The sequence below is a fragment of the Panthera pardus genome, unplaced genomic scaffold (assembly GCF_024362965.1).
Source record: "Panthera pardus isolate Hobbes unplaced genomic scaffold, ASM2436296v1 HiC_scaffold_8, whole genome shotgun sequence".
Classification (NCBI taxonomy): Eukaryota; Metazoa; Chordata; class Mammalia; order Carnivora; family Felidae; genus Panthera; species Panthera pardus.
The window spans coordinates 18,579,679-18,602,456 of NW_026527013.1; the positions used below are offsets into that span (position 1 = coordinate 18,579,679).

At 40.7% G+C, this 22,778-nt stretch overlaps 1 protein-coding gene across 2 annotated transcripts in view; it reads right to left on the minus strand.

The window, feature by feature from the left end:
• The window catches only part of RHOA (ras homolog family member A), a 63,195-nt gene that overhangs the window by 35,819 nt on the left and 4,598 nt on the right, over positions 1–22,778 (minus strand). The window contains exon 2 of one of the 2 annotated variants that reach the window (XM_019416817.2): positions 22,383–22,460. The exons of the other annotated variant lie outside the window; for it this stretch is intronic. The gene's annotated coding sequence lies outside the window, so the exon portion shown is untranslated. The remainder of the gene's footprint in view (positions 1–22,382; positions 22,461–22,778) is intronic. 2 annotated transcript variants of the gene reach the window in all.

A 22,778-nucleotide genomic window follows, 5' to 3' on the forward strand; every position in this document is an offset into this window, starting at 1 on the left:
CAAGAGTGGCACGATCTTCCAATTGAGCCAGCCAGGTACCCCAAAAGTCACTTCTTTCCTGATCTCTGCCATTTCCCTTTCCCTCCCTACACAACCTCCTTCATAAATATCTTCACACTTATTTACCACTCTTATTTAACGGAGATTCTCTTTACTAAATTGAAAGCTAATTTAGGGCATGGGTAGTATTATTCATCTTTATACCACCAATGCCAGGAGCACATGGATGGATCAGTCTGTTGAGTGTCCAACTTTGGGTCAGGTCATGATCTCATGGTTTGTGGGTTTGAGCCCCGAGTTGGGCTTGGCGCTGACAGCACCTGCTTCAGATTCTCTGTCTCCCTCTCTCTGTCCCTCCCTCCCTTCCCTGCTCATATGCCGGCTCTCCCTCAAAAATAAATAAACATTAAAAAAAAGAAAAATGTACCACCAATGATGGACACCATTAGGGTACCTATGTGTGTTTCCTGAATGGGGGAAAAAAAAAAACACAAAAAACACTATGTAATCTACCAGTGGCTGCTATATACAGAAAAAAATTTTCAATTTCAATCCACCTTTCAAAGGAATCACGTGTGAAGTTCTACTCAATACCATGAAGAAAGACTTCCCTCATATCTGAATCATACATAAGCAGGGAGGAAGCCAAAAACTTCTACAAGTTATAAACTGGAATATAAAAATAGTGGGAAAAGTATATAGGGGGAGCAGAATTATTGTTTGAAGCACTTTGAACGGAAGAGAGAGAATGTTAAGTCTGCACTCTCGGGCACCTGGGTGGCTCAGTCAGTTAAGCGTCCAACTTCAGCTCAGGTCATGATCTCACAGTCTGTGAGTTCAAGCCCCACGTCGGGCTCTGTGCTGACAGCTCAAAGCCTGGAGCCTGCTTCGGATTCTGTGTCTCCCTCTCTCTCTGCCCCTCCCCTGCTCATGCTCTGTCTCTGTCTCAAAAATAAATAAAAACATTAAAAAAAAAAAAGTCTGCACTCTCTTCCAAAGACGGTACTATCATAGTTTTACTGCCCAACACAGTAGCCACTAGTCACGTGTCTATTTCTTAATTAATATTTTAATTAATTGAAATTTAAAAATTCACTTCCTTGGTCCCAATGACACATTTCAAATGCTCAACAGCCACAAAGGACTATTGTGTGTACAAGACAGACACAGAACATATCCATTATCACAAAAGGTGTAATTCTAAACAATTCTGCCATGGCTGTTTGGCAGACGCAGGATCTTATTCAATGTTCTCCTCATTTTCTTGCATGCTACAAAGATCTTCCAAAGAAAATATACCCATAATCTCATGCTATAGGTTTCCTAGAAAGCATTTACAGCAAACATCAGGTCATTTAAAGATAAATTCTGGCAGGCACTCCCACTCATCCCTCATGCCTCCTCCAAGTCAGTCCACTCTTCCACCCACTACTTCAGTAGGATGACAATCACCTCCTTCCTTGACAGGTCCAGCCTTGTCTAAATTCTTATCTCCTTACATCTGATCAGCCTAACACAAATCTAGAGTTTTTAATGGGCCATTCCCTGTTGCTAGAGAGCAGCCTTATCTGAAAGAAAGTCTTAGAGAAAACAATACAATGTAATTAAGTGCTGTAACACAAGTTCTTCCTCTCCTGTATGAACAAAGAGAAAGTAAGCAATTCTGCTAGAGGCTTCAGAGAAGGTAACATCTGACCTAGATAAGCAATTCTGCTAGTGGGCTTCAGAGAAGGTAACATTTGACCTAGACCTTGAAGAATGAGGACAAGTAACCTGAGGGGAGTTGAGAGTGGTAATGGCTTAGGAATACTTTCCTAATGTGAGGAACAGCCTGAGCAAATGACCTCAATGACCCTAAATATAAAAATTCAGAGGGGCGTCTGGGTGGCTCAGTTGATTAAGTGTCCAACTCTTGATTTTAGTTCAGGTCATGATCTTATGGTTTGTGGGTGCAAGTTCCACACAGGGCTCCATCGGGCTCTGCGCTGTCAGCAAGGGATTTTCCCTCTCCCTCTCTGCTCCTCCCCTGCTTGCGCACTCTCTCTCAAAATAAATACACAAATGTTAAAAAAAAAAAAAAAAAAAATCAGAGAGGAGGGGCACCTGCCTGGCTGGCTCAATCTGTAGAGTGTGCACCCATGTTGGGTGTAGAGATTACTTAAAATAAATAAATAAATGGGGCGCCTGGGTGGCGCAGTCGGTTAAGCGTCCGACTTCAGCCAGGTCACGATCTCGCGGTCCGTGAGTTCGAGCCCCGCGTCAGGCTCTGGGCTGATGGCTCGGAGCCTGGAGCCTGTTTCCGATTCTGTGTCTCCCTCTCTCTCTCTGCCCCTCCCCCGTTCATGCTCTGTCTCTCTCTGTCCCAAAAATAAATAAAAAACGTTGAAAAAAAAAATTTAAAAAAAAAAAAATAAATAAATAAATAAATAAAATCTTAAAGAAAAAAAGGAATTCAGAGAGGAGACTGTTGGAAAATGAAGCTAGAAAGATGAATGGTTACACTGGAGGATCTGGAATGTCAATACACAGCAACCTGTATTCTATTCTGTAAACGAGGGAAAGCCACTGGAAAACACAATCAGATCTGTGATTTACAAAGACAGCTTTGGCAGCAGCATTTGAAATAGCTAGAAGGTGGACTGGGCAGGGATGAGAAGACCATGATGAGAGTATGAGAGTGCCCTGGAGAGAGAAGCCTAATGAAAAGGTGAGGTGGAAGGAGCACAATCTAATAGGCTTTTCCTAACACTACACACATTTCTGTCCTACCCCCACCCCCCTGAACCAGTTGAAAAAGATTAGTGCCCAGGTAAATTGTTACTGCAGGTAAAAACAGCATAGCCCTCAAGTGTATAGAATGGGGAGAGGCAGTGATCAATCCACAGAGACTGCCAGTAACATGGAAAAGGTAGGCACAAAAAACCCAGAGATATTTATATTTGAAGAGAGCAGTCAGAAAGCTATGATGACAACCAGCACCAAGAGAAAGGAAGAGGGTACTTCAAGGAATGGCTTCATATTATATGGCTAGCAAAAAGGGCATGGGCACAGCAATCAAAACCCTTTCAGTCGACCACAGGGGAAGAGTAGTAGACTGTGGTAGACTGAGAAGAGGAGGGCATGGAGGTCGGTAATATAAAATGTTCTTTCAGAAAGTTAGGAAATACATGTTACAACATGGATGAACCTTGAAAACTTTATGTTCAGTAAAAGAAGCCAGTCACAAAAGACCAAACATATGGTTCCAGTTATATGAAATGTCCAGAACAGACAAATCTACAGAGACAGATTAATGGTTGCCTAAGGCTGGGGGTTGTGATGGGAGACTGGGGAATGACAGTTGAAGAGTATAGGAGTTTCTTTTTGAGGTGATGAAAATACTCTAAAATTGATTATACAACTCTGTGAATATACTAAAACCCACTATTTGTATACTTTAAATGGGCGAATTGTATGGTATATAAATTGTACCTCATAAAACTGTTAGCAGGAAAAGTCCCACCCCCTTCCCCCCCAATTAAGAGAAAAAAAGGTCTGGAATGTGTGGTAGACTACCCATTGTCTGTCTGCCTCATTATCGTTCCCTTTCCTGGTCATACAGCTGCCAATAATAAAGACTACATTTCCTGGACTCTGTTGCACCTAGGTGAAGTCATTAAGGTCTGGCCAGTGGACTATATGCAGAATTGATGCAGGATAGAGGAGACTTGCTAGAGCAATGTTTTGAGATTAAGGGGAGTATATCTAGTACAGAAGTGGAAGGCGTGACCCTGGATATGAAATATTGACTCCTACAGGACTGCTCCACTGTTAACAGAGGAGGAAGCAGACCACAACAGCCAAACCACAGGCAAGTGAATAGAGGTGGTGGCAGACCCTTGTATTTGCTTCCATGTTCTCAATTAAGAAGCAAGATCGTTAGTTGACAGTAAGGCTAGGGAAGGAAAAAAGAAAGTGTGAGCTAAAGAGGTGGTGCTGTCTAAAAGTAGGAGAAGAAATGGGCTAAGGAATCGCAGTGGAACTGCTAAGCAGTGGTACAGGCCACCTTTCAAGTTAGGGGTCATGAATTCAAAGCAAGACCAGTAAGCATGTTTTTTTCCTTCTCCAGCTACATTCAGTTATAGGTGTAGAGTGAGTGAAAAGTTGGACTGAAAACAGGGCTGAGGTGTTCAGCCCTGAGCCTGGGTGGCTCAGTTGGCTAAGTGTCCAGCTCTTGGTTCTGGCTCAGGTCATGATCTCATGGTTCATGGGTTCAAGCCCTGCATCAGGCTCTGCCCTGACAGTGCAGAGCCTGCTTGGGATTCTCTCTCTCTGCCCTTCCCCAACTCGTGAGCATGTGCTTGTGTGCTCTCTCTCTCTCAAAATAAATAAAACTTTAATTTTTTAAAACACATTTTATTTGTGGGGCACCTGGGTGGCTCAGTCGGTTAAGCATCCAACTTCGGCTCAGGTCATGATCTCATGGTTCGTGGGTTCAAGCCTCGCATCGGGCTCTGTGCTGACAGCTCAGAGCCTGGAGCCTGTTTCGGATTCTGTGTCTCCCTCTCTCTCTGCCCCTCCCCCACTCGCACTCTGTCTCTGTCTCAAAAATAAACAAACATAAAAAAAAAACCACATTTTATTTTTTTGAGAGACAGAGCACAAGAAGGGGAGGGGCAGAGAGAGAAGGAGACACAATCCGAGGCAGGCTGCAGCCTCTGAGCTGTCAGAACAGACCTCAATGCTTGGCTTGAACCAAGGAACCAGGAGATCATGACCTGAGCCCAAGTCAGACACTCAACTGACTGAGCCACCCAGGCGACCCAAAATAAATAAAACTTTAAAATAAATAAATAAAAATAAATAGGGCTGAGGTTTTGCCAGATAAGATGAAATGGGACAGGAGAAAAAGGGTTGAGAATATATACAAGGGAGTGATTACAGTAATGAACTATGAACTCTAAGTTGAGTAAGGAGAAAAGTGGTAACTGAAGATGAGGAGCAGTAAAAGGGAAGTAAGATCAATGGACTGTAAGCCCCAGTGAGGCTGAAGAATTTCAGTGTCTGAGTATTAGATGGATTAAGTCATAAAACTAGCATATTACCATTGTTGTAGGGGGCAATTTCTTTGTAGGGTCACTGGCAACATCTATCAGAATTCAAACGGCATATATCCATTGAACCAGCAATTCCACTTACAAAAATTTATTCTACAAATATATTCACACATAAATACAATCACTTGTGTTCAAGAATGCTCACTTCAGCAATATTCATAATACCAAAAGACTAAAAACAATCTAGATGTTCCTTCTCCACAGAAGAAGATATTGGTTAAATATCTTAATCATACAATGGCATATTATGCAACCATTAAAAATAAAAAGGATTTGGGGCACCTGGGCAGCTCAGTTGGTTAAGCATCAGACTTCAGCTTAGGTCATGATCTCACAATTTGTGAGTTTGAGTCCCGCTTTGGACGAGCTTGGGCCCTCCTTCAGGTGAGCTCGAACCCCACTTCGGATAAACATGAGCCCCCACATCAGGTGAACCCTGCTTTTTTCTCCTTCCCTGCCCCTCGTGGGATTCTCTCTCCCTTTCTCTCTGTCCCTTGCTCACTTGCGACCTCTCTCTTTCTGTCTTGCTAAATACAGATAGACAGCTAGATAGATAAAAATAAAAAATATATAAATAAAAATAAAGGCTAGACTCTTTAAAAATAAAAAGATACGTTAACAAGTGATCTCCAAGATAGACTATTAAATGAGAAGAGTTAAGGGGCTAAATACGTATACTATCATAACACTGTGTAATGGTGGGATGTATAGACATACAGAACAGGGCCTGGCAGAAATGCACAATATTCACTGAAGAACAATGGACACTAGTGTAATCACAGACTCTCTCAACAAAGGCTGCCTCTAGGAACCATATATCATTTTGTATTGAATCTACCAAATGTATTATGTTTTTTGTTTTGTTTCAAAGTAGTCTCCACACCCAAAGTGGAACCTAATACAGGGCTTGAACTCACAATCCTGAGCAGAGATCAAGAATTGGATACTGGGGTGCCTGGGTGGCTCAGTCGGTTGAGCGTCCTACTCTGGCTCAGGTCACGATCTCACGATTCTTGGGTTCGAGCCCCACCTTGGGCTTTGTGCTGACGGCTCAGAGCCTGGAGCCTGCTTAGGATTCTATGTCTTCCTCTCTCTCTGCCCCTCCCCTGCTCTTTCTCTCTCTCTCTCTCTCAAAAATAAACATAAAAAAAAAAAAAAAGTCAGATATTTAACCAACTGAGCCACCCAGGCACTCCTGTATTTTTTTTAAAAGATTACAGCACTGACATATAGATCTTTCCAAGTCAGTACACGAGGTAAAAAAAGAAAAAAAAAAAGAAAAAAAGAAAAACCAAAGCAGTAGTACAACATACACAAAGATCCATCTTGGAATCTGACGTCCTAAAGGCTTATAAAAGTATACTGTCCCCTCTCCCCCTTACAACTTCCCTAGGCTAGCCAAGACTGACTCACTACTCTCTCTTCCCTACAAAGAAGTAAAATAAGAGTATCTGTGATCAAGCACAGTTTAACACTGCCAACAACTGATTCCCACCACTCCTAACACTTCTCTTTATCTCCTTTTAGGCCAAGAGTTACAACTTCCCCCAGAGGGGCCTCCCTGACTACTCAAACACATATTTTTCTTCATCTATTAACTCCTATAGTGCTTGGTCTACTAGGTGCTGCTTCCCAAATTACGTAAGCCTACATCACTTGGTATTCTGCTTGCACTGGTAGTGAGAAGGCTCTGTACCCTGGTACTAGTATTCAGAACAGCTGTGAATCTTTGGGCAAGTTACTTAAGCCCTCTGTGTCTCTACTTCCTCATTTGTACCAACGGGAAAAATAATGGTTCCTATCCTCACAGAATAGTGGTAATTATTAAATGAGTAACAGAGGAAAGGGCTTAGAACAAACAATACCTAGCATGTAACAGCTGCTTAACTATTGGATACTATTACCTGTAAATTTCAATAAAAAAGACTGTATCTTCAATTCTATATTCCCCATAATGCCCAACAGGGTCAAATATGGCAATGAAGGGAAGTGTTTGCTGATTGAATCAAAGAAAAGAAACCTAGCCTTTCTAAGTTAATAGATAAAAATGCACTGATATAGGGGCACCTGGCGGTCTCAGTCAAAAGAAAGAACCCGCTACTCTTGATCTCAGGGTCATGAGTTTGAGCCCTGTGCTAGGTGTAGAAATTATTAAAAATAAATAAATAAACTTAAAAAAAAATGCATGGGTGTAAGAAAGAGTTAATTTTTTAACTTTTTGAAGGGAAACTTTCAAAAGCTCAAGTTACTAAGATTAGACATTAGCCTTCAAATTTACTTCCTCTAAGCACTTCCCTTCTTTTCTAAGTTGGCCTTAAGTCTCATTCTTAAGAAGAAATTGCTTCTTTTCCAACAAGACTTACAAGCAGCAAACTATTATATATAAAACTCCCTAGTCCATACATTTATGTATGAAATATCATAAAGGAGAGGGGGGGAAAAAGACTAAACATCTATCTTATCATCTTCTATATGGCAAAAAAGCCTTGAAGTAAGCAATCCTGGGAGTCTTTTTTTAAGTTTATTATTATTATTTTTAGTAATTTCTACACCCAAGAAAGCTTGGGTGCTTGGGAAATCTTGGGGCTTGAACTCTCAACCCCGAGATCAAGAGTCATATGCACTACTGACTGAGCCAGCCAAGCACCCCATTCTTGGAATATTTTAAAGCAGCAACTTCAACTGCTGAAGAGACTCATTACGGGAGATTAAAAAATAACCTATTCACAGCTAAAACACTGAAGATTGCAAACTATTTTTCCCATAAATTAGAGAAAATTCAAGGATACCTGAATACAGTGGTGTTTTTTCAAAACTGAAGCTTTTCCCAATCTAGCAAATAACTGTTTTTTAAGGCCAAGTGTTTTTAAGGCCTATAAGGATTCCTTTCTTGTATTCTAGTAAGTGTTTCCCGAACAGTAGATAAAGGGCCTAGAAATTGTGCACTACCATTACCGTATCTTACCTTATGAATAATCTTGACTGTTCACTATAGTTGGAGGAAGATATGATCACATACACTCCAATCCCTATTCCATCCACACATGCTAGAAGGGGCCACCTGACACATGTTCTCAAAGATTTCCAGGTGATTCTTACCCACCTCCCCTCCCACCTAAAACACTACCAACAACCTTACCTGACCAAACATTACACTAGGGTTTCAAAATCTGAATCCCATCCTGCATATGTCTAACAAGAAAACAGCATCTACCATACGAACTACTAAAATCAGAAATGTTCAGTCCCATGTAGATTAACCAAAGTAAAAGTTTTGGGTTTTTTTGTTTGTTTTGTTTTGAGAGACTGTGTGTGGGGGAGAGAGAGAAGGAAAGGAGAATCAATCCCACACAGGCTCTGCACTGTCAGCACAGAGCCTGATGTGGGGCTCGATCCCACAAACCGTGAGATCATGACCTGAGCTGAAATCAAGAGTCAGACACTTAACTGACTGAACCACTCAGGTGCCCCAAGGTTTTTTTCTTTTTTCTTTTTTTTAAGTTCATTTGTTTATTTTGGGAGAGAGCAAGAGAGAGAATAGTGGGGGAGGGGCAGAGAGAGAGGGAGAGAGAATCCCAAGCAGGCTCCACACTGTCAGCACAGAGCCCAACACAGGGCTCGATCTCATGAACCATGAGATCATAACCTGAGCTGAAATTAAGAATCAGATGCTTAACTGAGTGAGCCACCCAGACACCCTCAAAGTAAAAGATTCTACTAGAAATTAATTTCAGTTATAGGCAGCAATAGTTACTGAGTTATAGATAGTTGACAGTAATGGTAAAGGAGCTATGCTACTTAAGAGTTCATCAATGCTCTATCGCTTACTAGCTTTGTGCTCCATTACAAGCAGTTTCCTTACATGTCAAGTGGCGAATGAAATCTTCTAAACATGGTCGGTATGAAGATTAAATAAGACCAAAAGAGCTTACTTACTGAAAATAGGTCAGTGTTCAATAAAGGTTTCTCATTATTACTGAGGTCTCATTTTGGACAAATGGTAACTCCCTCCAAATTCCAACTGTCCAGAACTTGAGGACCAGTTTGTAATATGGCCTGACCTGGAAAGAATGTTGTTTCTCCTAAAACGAAAATTTTACCAGTCTAGCAAATATAGCTGACCCTTGAACAACACTGGTTTGAACTGCACTGATCTACTTAATATGTGGATTTGCAGTAGACTACTAAACATATTTTCTCTTATGATTCTTTTTATTTTTCTTTTTAAGTAGGCTCCATGCTCAATGTGGGGCTTGAACTCATGACCCTAAGATCAAGAGTCAAATACTTCTCTGACTGAGCCAGCTAGGTGCCCCTCTTATGATTTTTAGTACTGTATCTTTTTATTTTCTTTATTTATTTTGAGAGAGACAGAGACAGCGCAAGTAGGGGAGGGGCAGAGAGAGAGAGAGAGAGAGAGAGAGAGAGAGAGAATGCCAAGCAGGCTCCACACTGTTAGCATGGAGCCCGATGCAAGGCTTGAACTCACGAACTGTGAGGTCATGACCTCAGCTGAAATCAAGAGTCAGACACTTAACTGACTGAGCCACCCAGGTGTCCCTCTAGCTTACTTTAAGAATACAGTATACAGGGGCACCTGAATGGCTCAGTTGCCTAAGTGTCTGACTCTTGATTTCGACTCAGATCATGATCTCACAGTTCCTGAGTTCAAGCCTTATATTGGGGTCTGTGCTGACAGTATGGAGCCTGCTTCAGATTCATTCTCTCTCTCTCCCTCTCCCTCTCCCTCTCTCTCTCTCCCTCCCTTCCTCCCTCCCTCTCTCTCTCTGCCCCATCCCTGCTCACTCATGTGCACGGGTGCTCTTTCTCTTAAAAATAAATAAAACTCCCCCCCCCCCCAAAATACAGTATATAACACATTTAACATACAAAACACATGTTAATCGACTTTATGTCATCAGTAAGGCTTCCAGTCAACAGTAGGCTGTTAGTTACATATTTGGGAAGTCCAGTTATACTCAAAATTTCGGCTGCACAGGGGTCAGTGCCCCACCCCCCATACTGTTCAAGAGTCAGCTGTAATTAGTTTTTCAAAGTATGTATCACATCCATACCTGACCCCACCCTCTTCTTTCCTATTGAAAAAAATAATAAATTACTACTTATCTCTCACTGCCTGAAATTATAGGCCCACAATACTTCATCCAAAAGCCTTGGGACTAGATATTTCTAAAGTCAGAATTTTTCAGATTTCAGAAAGATGGTATGGTACAAATGCCAAATACTCTGTAATATACCCAATGGGTTAATAGTTCTTCAGTAAAATAAATGAACATATAAGGAGGATAAAAACTAAACAACCTCTCATCATTTCAGTTCAGGTTTTACCATCAAATGGGTTTGTGATCTTCAGAACTTTCCAAAAGAAAGTTATGACTATCCCTAACCCAATGCCAATTTGCTTTAAAATATACACACGCCTGGGGTGCCTGGGTGGCTCTGTCGGTTGAGCGTCCGACTTCGGCTCAGGTCATGATCTCGCAGTCCGTGAGTTCGAGCCCCACGTCGGGCTCTGTGCTGACCACTCAGAGCCTGGAGCCTGTTTCAGATTCTGTGTCTCCCTCTCTCTGACCCTCCCCCGTTCATGCTCTGTCTCTCTCTGTCTCAAAAATAAATAAACATTAAAAAAAAATTTTTTAAACAAAATATACACACGCCATCACATTCTTCTGAATACTTTTTAAGCACTTTTTCTAATGCCCTCAGGTCTGATTTTTCCCATGACGGGTAACTATGCTATTATCTCAGAGAAGTGGACTGAGCCATTCCTGCTATTTCTCTTGGGAAATTAAAACAAAATAGCCTTTAAATTAGGTAAGCTGGGGGCTGGGGGTGATGTGCATTTAAGCTAAACTTCAGGGCTGACAGTAATTTGAATTCTACAACCTAAATTAGCTGAATGATTTCAATAACTTGTTCAGGGACTATACATTTTACAATACTTACTTTCTTAGACTCACAGTAAATCTGCCTCTGTGCACAATTTTTAGCAGATAAGGAGCTACCAAAGGTGTTTCAGATGGTGCTATTTGGTTATAATGCATGTATTATCTAGACATTTATTAACCAAACATTCATTATAAGCAGGCACAAAACAGTTCTCCAGCTGAGAAACAGTTGTAGAAATAATTCAACTGAATAACTATGCTGCTTCTGCTGGATCAAGATCTTTACAATATTTTGGAAAGATAATGAATAAATTCCTATGCAGAAAAAATAATCACAGCTTTAAAATGATAGCATACTTCAAATAATTATAATTTTACCTCATGATTCTACAAAGGGACTAATTACACAAAAATAGTGATGATTACAGCAAGCTTTCCTCAACCACTGAAGAAATAAAAGCATTTAATACAGCATAACTTTAGACATGACTTAATTTTTTAACTTTTTACTGTATTCATTACTTTAAACACATTACTTTAAAAACAGATTAGAAGCTGAGTTCAGGGGTACCTAGGAGGCAGAGTCAGTTGAGCGTCTGACTTTGGCTGGGGTCATGATCTTGCAGTTTTATGAGTTCCAGCCCCACAACGGGCTTGCAGCTGTCAGCGCAGAGCCAGCTTCAAATCCTTTGTTCCCCTTTCTCTGCCCCTCCCCCACTCTTGCTCTCTCAAAAATAAAATAAAATAAAATTTAAAAAGCTGAGGGGCGCCTGGGTGGCTCAGCTGGTTAGGCATTGACTTCAGCTCAGTTTATGATCTCACAGTTCATGAGTTCGAGCCTCGAGTCGGGCTCTGTGCTGCCAGCTCAGAGCCTGGAGCCTGCTTTGGATTACGTCTCCCTCTCTCTCTGCCCCTCCCCCACTCACTCTCTCTCTCCATCTCTCAAAAGTAAATGAACATTTAAAAAAAATTTTTAAGGTTGAGTTCACGAAACTTACCTTTTTGACATCCATATGCCTCAATTATATAATCTAGTTTGAAATTTTACATCCTGTAGTACCCCCTTCTCCACAAAGGATATGTTCCAAGACCCCCAGTGGATGCCTGAAACCACAGATGGTACCGAACCCTACATACACTACGTCTTTCCTGTACATACATACCTATGATAAAATTTAATTTACAAATTACACACAGCAAGAGACTAAACAATAATTAATAATGAAATATAACAATTACAATATGCTATAATGAGTTATGTGAATGTAGTCTCTCCCCTCAAAATACCTTATTGCATTGTACTTACCCTTCTTGTAATGATGTGAGATGATAAAATGCCTATGTGATGAGATGAAATGAGGTGAATGATGTAAGCACTGTGATGTAGCATTAGGCTGCTACTGACTTTCTCACATATGTCAAAAGGGAGGATCATTACTTTCGGACCATGGTTGACCAGGACAGAAAACCAGGATAAGAACCAGTGTGTGTTTTATTTTATTTCTCTCTCCACATAAGTTGTTACGAATCAGTATTGTACAGATGACTATTATAAAAGCAAAAGTTGTCTAGTCTTTTAGAAACTAAAAAAATTTTTAAAGAAATTTTAAAAATCATAAAAATCCTGTGAATTTTACTCAGAAGAATGATGATCCTAATGAACATTAAAAAGTTCCTCCCAATCCAGGTTTTGTCAATGTTTCTGCAGCAGGGTGTAGTGTCAATGCAAGCTGTGCAAAAAATATTTTGGATGAAATCTAGGTACAAAATGTCGTATTATAGATAAGAAAATATATAAATCCCAGGACAGTATCTTGTAAAATTATAAAACCCAAAGCATACAACCACCCTCAGCCAAAACAATATAATATCCTATAACTCAGGCTATTAACCCAGGGTATCTTCCTTCTTTCCTTTGCCCTTAATGCACCCCACCTACCCTTCCCCACTTAGATAACTCATACTCAGGCTAAGTCAGTCTCTCAGGGTGTTCCCTGAGCTCCCAATTTAGATCAGGCCTTTTGGATACTCCCACAGCACCAAACCTCTCTCTGCCTCACTCATCACACCCCTCCAAAGTTTCTTCCTCCCAAACTCCATTAGTATAAGAATCATATCTGTCTTATTAACCACTGTCAGACAAGCATAGGTGCAAGCACATAATAGTTAAGTGTTCAAATAATAAACCTGAAAAAAATAAATTTCCAGGAGCAAAGAAGCTTTATACAACCAATTTGGCGAACACAGATTTTAAAAAGAAAACAGTTACAACAACCTCGGCTGTGTACACTAGTGGTGAGGCTACCTCCTAGGGTAGGAGTCTAGTAGTTCAAGAATTCACCCTTGGGGCGCCTGGGTGGCTCAGTCGGTTAAGTGTCCGACTTCGGCTCAGGTCGTGATCTCACAGTCCCTGAGTTTGAGCCCCGCATCGGGCTCTGTGCTGACAGCTCAGAGCCTGGAGCCTGTTTCAGATTCTGTGTCTCCCTCTCTCTGACCCTCCCCCATTCATGCTCTGTCTCTCTCTGTCTCAAAAATAAATAAACGTTAAAAAAAAAAAAAAAAGAATTCACCCTCACAGAATTATAGAAACCTCTCATACAATCAGAAACTTAAACTGGGGCGCCTGGATGGCTCAGTCGGTTGAGCATCCGACTTCAGCTCAAGTCATGGTCTTGTGGTCCGTGGGTTTGAGCCTCACATTGGGCTCTGTGCTGATAGCTCAGAGCCTGGAGCCTGCTTTGGATTCTCTCTCTCTGCCCCTTCCCCACTCACACTCTGTCTGTCTCTCAAAAATCAACATAAAAAAAAAAGAAACAAATTATCTGTAACAGTAATGTTAAAACTCAGATCCTCCCTATGAACTTACTTGCTTTTATTTTATAAACGATTCTGTAAGTCTAACTGGACAGTAGCTGAGTTCACAACAGTTTAGAAAAACACATGCTTGGGTGAGAAAGCAGTGCGCCTATGACAAGACTTAGGACACAGAAAACCCTGTAAATCAGGTTAGAAACATAAAATGGAGAGGGAGAGAAGTGCCATTCTGGCCAGTCCTAAAGCAGGCTGACAGACTCCAAGGACAGAACTCAAAAACTCTCCCTTAGGAGGAAAGACCTCATTCATTACATGGAGAAGCTTAAGTCCTAGATACCGTAAGACAGGGAAAAAGATGTCCACTGCAGAAATGAAACAAAAAAGTTGTAAAGCTTAAGAAAGAAAGCTTCAGTTATCTAGAATACAATGATACTATTTCAGTGGTTTAAGATCTCGATTTTTTCACAAGAGCCATACTGTACCTAAACACACATGAATTCCATAAAAGCTTAAAGATGCCTTACAATGCCTTCTCTTGGAGCAAAAACTATCAGTATTATGAAGGTGAAAATAAAGGTCAAAATACAGCTTTTTTAACCAGCCAGTCCTCAATGTAACAACCAAATCAGAATCAAATTTCTGTTCAAACAATAAGCCAGGTTGAAAAGCATAGGCTTTGGGGCGCCTGGGTGGCTCAGTCGGTTGAGTGTCCGACTTCGGCTCAGGTCATGATCTCACGGTCCGTGAGTTCGAGCCCCGCATCGGGCTCTGTGCTGACCGCTCAGAGCCTGGAGCCTGTTTCAGATTCTGTGTCTCCCTCTCTCTCTGATCCTCCCCTGTTCATGCTCTGTCTCTCTCTGTCTCAAAAATAAATAAACGTTAAAAAAAAATTAAAAAAAAAAAAAAAGAAAAGCATAGGCTTTTCATACGCACTCCGTTCTCAAATACCTTCCATTCTACTGCTTTTGTCCTTTGTTAAAGTACACATTTAAAATGAATAGAGAGGGGCGCCTGGGTGGCTCAGGAAGTTGAGCATGTGACTTTGGCTCAGGTCATGATCTCACAGTTCATGAGTTCGAGCCCCGCATCAGGCTCTCTGCTATCAGCACATAGCCTGCTTTGGATCCTCTGTCCCCTCTCTCTCTGCACCTCCCCCACTAGAGCTCTCTCTTTCAAAATTAAACATTTAAAATTAGTAATAAATAAATAAAGTAAAATGAATAGAATACATACTACTTCATTAAGAGGAAAAAAATCACTATATTGAAACTCTTTCAGTGCCATGGGCAGAACTGTCCTATCGACCCCAGGTTCACCCACACCCAGGACTGTCCCTGACACACAGGAAACACCATTAAACACTCGGGAAATTAAATTGAAAACATAAAGCCATTTATTTGGTTTGCAAACAACATAGGAAAATGCCTGGCAAAAAGGTTCAAACCAACTGTCCATTTGTTCACAATGCACTTGAGCCTGGTACTATTGTTATTTTGCCATCTTGATCAAGCAGTTGTTAAGGGTCGATGTCAGTTCAAAGGCCCTTAGAGATGGAGAGCAGCAAACCTAAGGCAAATGAAGGCAAGCAGAGGAAAACCCCACAAAGCCTCCAATATACGGCCAACTAAGAATAACCCCAGACTAAAATTCTCTTTTGAGGCTAAAGGAAAGAAATACTCCCTTCTGGCTTTCTAAGTAAGAATATCAGATCATTCACTTCAAAATGTAAATGTGCCAAGGTTAACCTTAAATAGATGGGCAGAATCAGAATTTGATTTTGTACAGTCTAATTCTCCACTTATATTGCTCACAAGACAATGCTTGTCTGGAGAACCACCATAAAGAGAAGAATAAACTAACTCCAATGAGTTGCCTAGGTGTTTCAGCAATGACAATGCACAGCCAGACACCCTGCATTCTGGCGCAAACATCTCTATTCCTTTCAAGGTTCCACAATTAGCAAGATGAAAACTCTGTAAGGCCTAAACATCTATTTAAAACTTTTTTTAAATTCAGGTGAAACACACAATATAAAGTTCACCTTTTTAAAGTGTTCATTTCAGTGATATTTAGCATATTCACCATGTTGTAAAACAACCAAGTCTATCTAGTTCCAAAACATTTTCATTACCACAAAAGAAAACCCCATGCTTATTAAGCAGTCCATCTCCAGTTCCCCTTCTCCTAGCATCTGGCAACCACCAATTCGCTTTGCGTCTCTACAGATTTACTGTACTAGATACTTCATATAAATTAAATCATACAATATATGGCCTGTGTTTGGCTTCTTTCATCTAGCATAATACTTTCAAGGTTCATCCATGTTATACCACGTATTAATACTTCATCTTTTTAAGTAGTTGAAAAATATTCCATTGTACGTATACAACCACATTTGTTTACCGACTTATCTGTTGATAAACATTTGAATTATTTCCACCTTTTGGCTATAAGAATGGTGATGCTATGAACATCTACGTACAAGCATTTATTCGACTACTTGTTTTCAATTCTTTTGGGTATAGAGCTAGGAGTAGAATTGCTGGGTTGTATGCTAAATCTATATATTTAACCATTAGAGGAACTGCCAAACTGTTTTCCACAGCGTATGCTATTAAATATCTTGCGAAATAGTCACTCAGACCTATTAAGGGGAAAGAATAAGATACACAACAATGTGATGTGCAACTGCATGTTTCTAAAAAAAGAAAAATATGTAATATATACATATAGACACAGTATCTCTAGAAGGATATATAGAAAACAGTTATATGGTCTTCTGTAAAGAAGGACCTTGGAGGCTGAGATGGGAGAAAGGCTTTTACTTGTCATGCCTACCTACCCCCTTCTACAATGTTTCATACACATGCTTCATCAACCCCCTTGCTCTAATATTTTTAAATTTTTTGAAAGTAATCTCTACACCCAACATGGGGCTCAAACTCACAACCCTGAGATCAAGAGTGAAATGCTTTCACAACTGAGCCAGATAGGAGCCCAAATAAAATATTTTTAAAGCCCAAAGGAAGTAATACAATGAGAGGAGGATTATGCTCTGGAATAGGAAGACGATACGTTTTTTTAAGTAAACTCTACCCTCAATGTGGGTCTTGAACTCATGACCTCAAGATCAAGAGTCACATACTCTTCCAAATGAAGCAGCCAGGCACCCTCATTTTTTAGTATAAACTTTTTTTTTGTATGATTTTATTTTTACCTAGTGCATTTTTCCCTCTCTTCTTATTGAAGTAAAATACACATAACCTAGGGGTGCCTAGGTGGTTCAGTTAAGCATGTGACTTTGGCTCAGGTCATGATCTCATTGTCCATGAGTTCGAGCCCAGCGTCAGGCTCTGGGCTGACAGCTCAGAGCCTGGAGCCTGCTTCATATTGTGTCTCCCTCTCTCTCTGCCCCTCCCCTGCTAGTACTCTTGTGTCTCTCTCTCTCTCTCTCTCTCAAAAATAAACAAACATTAAAAAAAAAATTGTTTTAAATACACATAACATAAAACTTACCATCTTAACTGACTGAGCCACCCAGGTACCCCCCATCTACATTTTTAAGTATACATTTCAGTGGTATTAAATATATTCATGTTGTCATGCAACCATCACCACCATCTATCCCCATTAAAAAAATTTATTTAAAAAAATACTAATTAAAAAAGGCAAACTTAGGGGGTGGGGCGCCTGGGTGGCTCAGTCAGTTAAGCACTCAACTTCGGCTCAGGTCATGATCTTGTATTTCGTGAGTTCGAGCCCTACATTGGGCTCTGTGCCGGCAGCTCAGAGCCTGGAGCCTGCTTCGGATTCTGTGTCTCCCTCTCCCTCTGCCCCTCCCCCGCTTGTTCTCTCTCCCTCCCTCTCTCTCTCAAAAATAAATAAAAACATTAAAAAAAAATTTTAGGGGCGCCTGGGTGGCTCAGTCGGTTGGGCGGCCGACTTCAGCTCAGGTCATGATCTCTCGGTCCGTGAGTTCGAGCCCCGCGTCGGGCTCTGTGCTGACAGCTCAGAGCCTGGATGGAGCCTGTTTCAGATTCTGTGTCTCCCTCTCTCTGACCCTCCCCTGTTCATGCTCTGTCTCTCCCTGTCTCAAAAATAAATAAAACATTAAAAAAAAATTAAAAAAAAATTTTTAAAGAAAACTTAAGGGGCACTTGGATGGCTCAGTGGGTTGAGTGCCCGGCTCTTGATTTTGGCACAGGTAATGATCACAGAGTCATGGGATCAAGCCCCATATTGGGCTCTGCACTGAACATTGAACATGCTTAAGATTCCCTCTCTCTCTCTCTCTGCCCCTCTCCCTGACCTACCCTCTCTCTTAAAAAAAAAGGGGGGGGGGGGGGGCGCCTGGGTGGCTCTGTCGGTTAAGTTTCCAACACTTGATATGGGCTCAGGCCATGATCTCACGGTCATGAGACAGTCCTGCATGGGGCTCCACACTAAGCACCGACCCCACTTAGTACTCTGCTCCCTCAGCCCCCCTCCCCCATTCTCTCTCTCAAAATAAAATAAACTTAAAAAAAAAACAAAAGGAATCTATCAGACTTAGAACAAGTATTTCTACTAAGGGAGAAAACTTGCATGCATTGAGCATCATGCTCTTCATATACTATTTCATCTAAAATTCCTATAAAATAAATGTAATCTTCATTTCACAGATACAGGTCCTGAGGCTCAAAGGAATAACCTGGTTAAAGGTATATACATACAGAGTTCTTCTATAGCAAAACTTCTTTGTCATTATAGGGTCATCAGCATTTTTGGTGAAGAAACTGGTAAGCATAGCTTCACTTTTGTTTTAAAAAAATTTTTTTAGGGGCGCCTGGGTGGCTCAGTCAGTTGGGCATCCAACTTCGGCTCGGGTCATGATCTCATAGCTTGTGAGTTCAAGCCCCACATCGGGCGGGCTCTGTGCTGACAGCTCAGAGCCTGGAGCCTGCTTCAGGTCCTGTGTTTCCCTCTCTCTCTGTCCCTCCCCCACTCTCACTCTCTGTCTCTCAAAAGTGAATAAACATTAAAAAAAATTTAAAAAAAAATTTTTTTTAATGTTTATTTTTGAGAGAGATAAAGTATGAGCAAGGAAGGGGCAGAAAGAGAGGGAGACACAGAATCTGAAGTAGCTTGACGTGGGGCTCGAACCCACCAACTGTGAGATCATGACCCAAGCTGAGGCATGAAGCTGGATGCTTAACCGACAGAGCCACCCAGGCACCTCTGTTTTTAAATACAATGTAGAAATACATAATTGAGAAAACAACTTTGAAACAGTCTCCCCTCTTACAAGGGAGGCCATCAATCAAACCACCCTAATGCATTACTCAATGTACTGAAAGGAAAAATATTTTTAAACATTTTTTAAAATATTTATTTTGAAAGAGAGAAGAAGACAATGCAGCAGCAGCAGCAGCAGCAGCAGCAGAAGGGAGAATGAGCAGGGGAGAGGCACAGAGAGAGGGAGACAGAGAATCCCAAGCAGGCTCTACACTGTCAGCACAGAGCCCATTGTGGGGCTTGATCTCACAAACTGCGAGATCATGACCTGAGCTGAAATCTTGAGGTGGACACTCAACTGTTTGAGCCACCCAAACACCCCTTAAAGGAGAAATTTCAAGCCTTGTGGACAACAGAGTATATATGCAGTGGTGCTAGGCTAGTTGTCTTCTTATGCCCAGCAGTTGCACTGAGCTAATCTTACCATAGATCAGGGATTCAGGAAGCCATATCTTCCAATTTATCAGCAAAGCCTATGATCACTCATTTACAACATACTGTGAATCCCTCTACTTCTACCGTTGTCATTCTTGTCCAAGCCCCAATCATCTGTCACTGGATTTAAACAGCCTCCAACAGATCTCCCTACCTCCATTTTTGCCACCCTGTAGTCTATTCTCCATACGTGAGCTAGAAATCTAAATAAATCAGATAACATTACTCCTGTTATACGAACCCTTTAATAGCTTTCCAATGCATTCTGAATAAACTCTAAATTCCCAGTTCCTAAAAGATCTGGCCCTTGCCTACCTATAAGACTATTTCTTCCACTTTTCCACTTGCTCTTTAGGCTCCAGCCATTCAATTTTTTTTTCTTTTGCTGTTCCCTAAAAAAGACAAGTCCATTCCTTACCTATCATTAGTCTCTCCTACTAGAACAATAACTCCATAAGCAGGACTATTCATATTTTGTGACTATTTACACCTGAAGTGCTTTCTACTTTGTAACACTGAGAAAAGTAGATGGTATGATTCAAAACTAACACTTTTCAGTTCTAAATCAAACGTGCTCGTATTTTTAGGAATAAAGACACTGTAAAACAAACAAAAACTGTTTGAGGGCGGGGACTTTTTTTTTTTTTTTTAAATGTGAGAGTTAATTTATTTTTTAAGTAACTTCTAAGCCTAAAGAGGGTTTGAACTCATTATCCCAAGTTCAAGAGTTGCATGCTCTAGGGGTGACTGGGTGGCCCAGTTGGTTAGGTGTCTGACTCTTAATTTTGGCTCAGGTCATGATCTCGTGGTTCATGAGATCAAGTCCCATGTCAAGTTTTGCATGGAGGCTGCTTGGGATTCTCTCTCTGCCCCTCCCCTGTGCGCATGCATGTGCTCACTCTCTCAAAATAAACTTAAAAAAAAAAAAAAAAAAAAAAAGAGTTGTATGCTCTACCAACTGAGCCATCCAGGTGCGCTGAGGACAGGGACCTTGTTTTCTTCAGATATGTTCCAGAACAGCATCTGACATGTAGTAGCTATTCAATAATTATTTGTTCAATGAATGAATGACAAAACCACAAGCTAGCTTGTTCATTCTTCTTAGCATGCCAAGGAGGAGTTCAAAGCCAACCAAAACCACTATCACTGTATGCCTTCACTGCCAGGCACCCCATTTCACCAAATAAGAGTATTCACCTCCATGGATAAAAGAGATATGTGTGTGTGTACACACACATGCACACACACATACACAATGCAATATTACTCAGCCATCAGAAAGAATGAAATCTTGCCACTTGCAATGGCAAGAATGTATTATGCTAAGCGAAGTAAGTCAATCAGAGAAAGACAAATACCATATTATTTCACTTATGTGGAATTTAAGAAACAATACAGATGAACATATGGGGATGGGGGAGGGTGGAGAGAAGAGAGAGAAACCAACCACAAGAGATTCTTAATGATAGAGAACTATGGGTTGATGGAAGCAGGGGGGTGGGAGATGGGTTAAATAGGTGATGGCTGATATGATACCAAGGGGGGCACTTACGATGAGCAGTGGGTATTATATGCATCGTGTGTAAGTGATGAATCACAGAATTCTACTCCTGAAACCAATACTGCACTGTATATTAACTAAAATATAAATTAAAAAAATAAAACAAACAAGTTGGAAAAAAATAAACAATATTCATCCCCATCACAGCTCACTTCTCCATATACAGAGTTCCCTCAGACCCAAAGAGAACAGAAAAAGGCGATCAAAACAGTACCGACTAGGATATATACCATGGTATCAATCAAATTAAGATTATTTCTAACAATTTCCTTTATTTGTAATAAGTTTAAATATCTAAAGAACCCCTGGACGGATCTTATACCAGCTGTTGACGTTCCCACCTAAGCCAGTATCACTCTGACCCCTCTGGTAAGAGGGAAGATTGTCCTCTGATCTTCATTCTCTACCTGACTCATTTGCCACTGATAATTAGATAGATATACCCACAACATAAGCTGTGGATAAATGTATGATAACTACTGAAAAAAACGAAAACTTGGGGCGCCTGGGTGGCTCAGTTGGGTAAGCATCCGACTTCGGCTCAGGTCATGATCTCACAGTTCGTGGGTTTGAGCCCCACGCCAGGCTCTGTGCTGACAGCTCACAGCCTGGAGCCTGCTTCGGATTCTGTGTCTCCCCCTCTCTCTGCTCCTCCCCCACTCATGCTCTGTCTCTCTCTCTCAAAAATAAATAAACATTAAAAAAAATTAAAAATGAAAACTTAAAGATGAAAACTAGGAGCGCCTGGTTGGCTCAGTTAAGCACTCGATTCTTAATTTCAGCTCAGATCATCATCTCACAGTTCATGAGATCGAGCCCCAAATCGGGCTCTGTGCTGACAGCATGGAGCCTTCTTGGGATTCCCTCTCCCCCTTTCTCTCTCTGCCCACCATCCCCCCTGCAAGAGTGACCGTCCGTGCACATGTGCACTCTCTCTCTCTCAAAATAAACTTTAAAGATGAAAAACAGAAGGAATAAGATGGGAATGGTCCAGATGTAAAAGAGGTATGTGTACAACACAGTGAGTTTCATCTCCTTTAAGAGAGAGATTAGGAAATCTATCTTCATCTAAAAAAGAAATACCACTTAAAAGTAAAAAAGTTAGAGGAGTACCTTATGGAGAGGTGGGAGAATAAGACTAGAGAGAAAAGGTATGGAGTAAGATAAAGAACTCAAGATTGGTGAAGAGAATCATTAACAGTAATGCATTGACATTTCTCCAGAATTTAATATATAATAATCTCTCTTTCATGGGAAAAGAGAAATAAAAGAAGAGGTTTCTATGTTACATACCTTACAAATGTGCTGCAAGACCCACGGCCTGTGTGCCAGGAGTTTTACAAGTGCCTTGAACTTCTCAGATGAAAGGCACTATAAAAATATAAAAATATCAGGAATTATGTCTATTCACTTTACAATGAAAAAAATCAAAACACAGGATGTAAACAGGCTTGCCCAAAGTTCCCTGTAATTCAGAATTCAGGAGAGGGGAAGAAGTATAGAATTTAATCTTTGATTGGTATATCATCAAATATACCACATTTATACAAGTTTTAGCCTCCTTTACTTAAAAGGTACACAACCTTATCTTACAAATATTACAAATACTGCCCTTTTAAAAGCAAAAAGCAAAAGAATCCTACATAAATTAATTTTCCAACATTTTATTATAAAAATTTTCAAACCAGA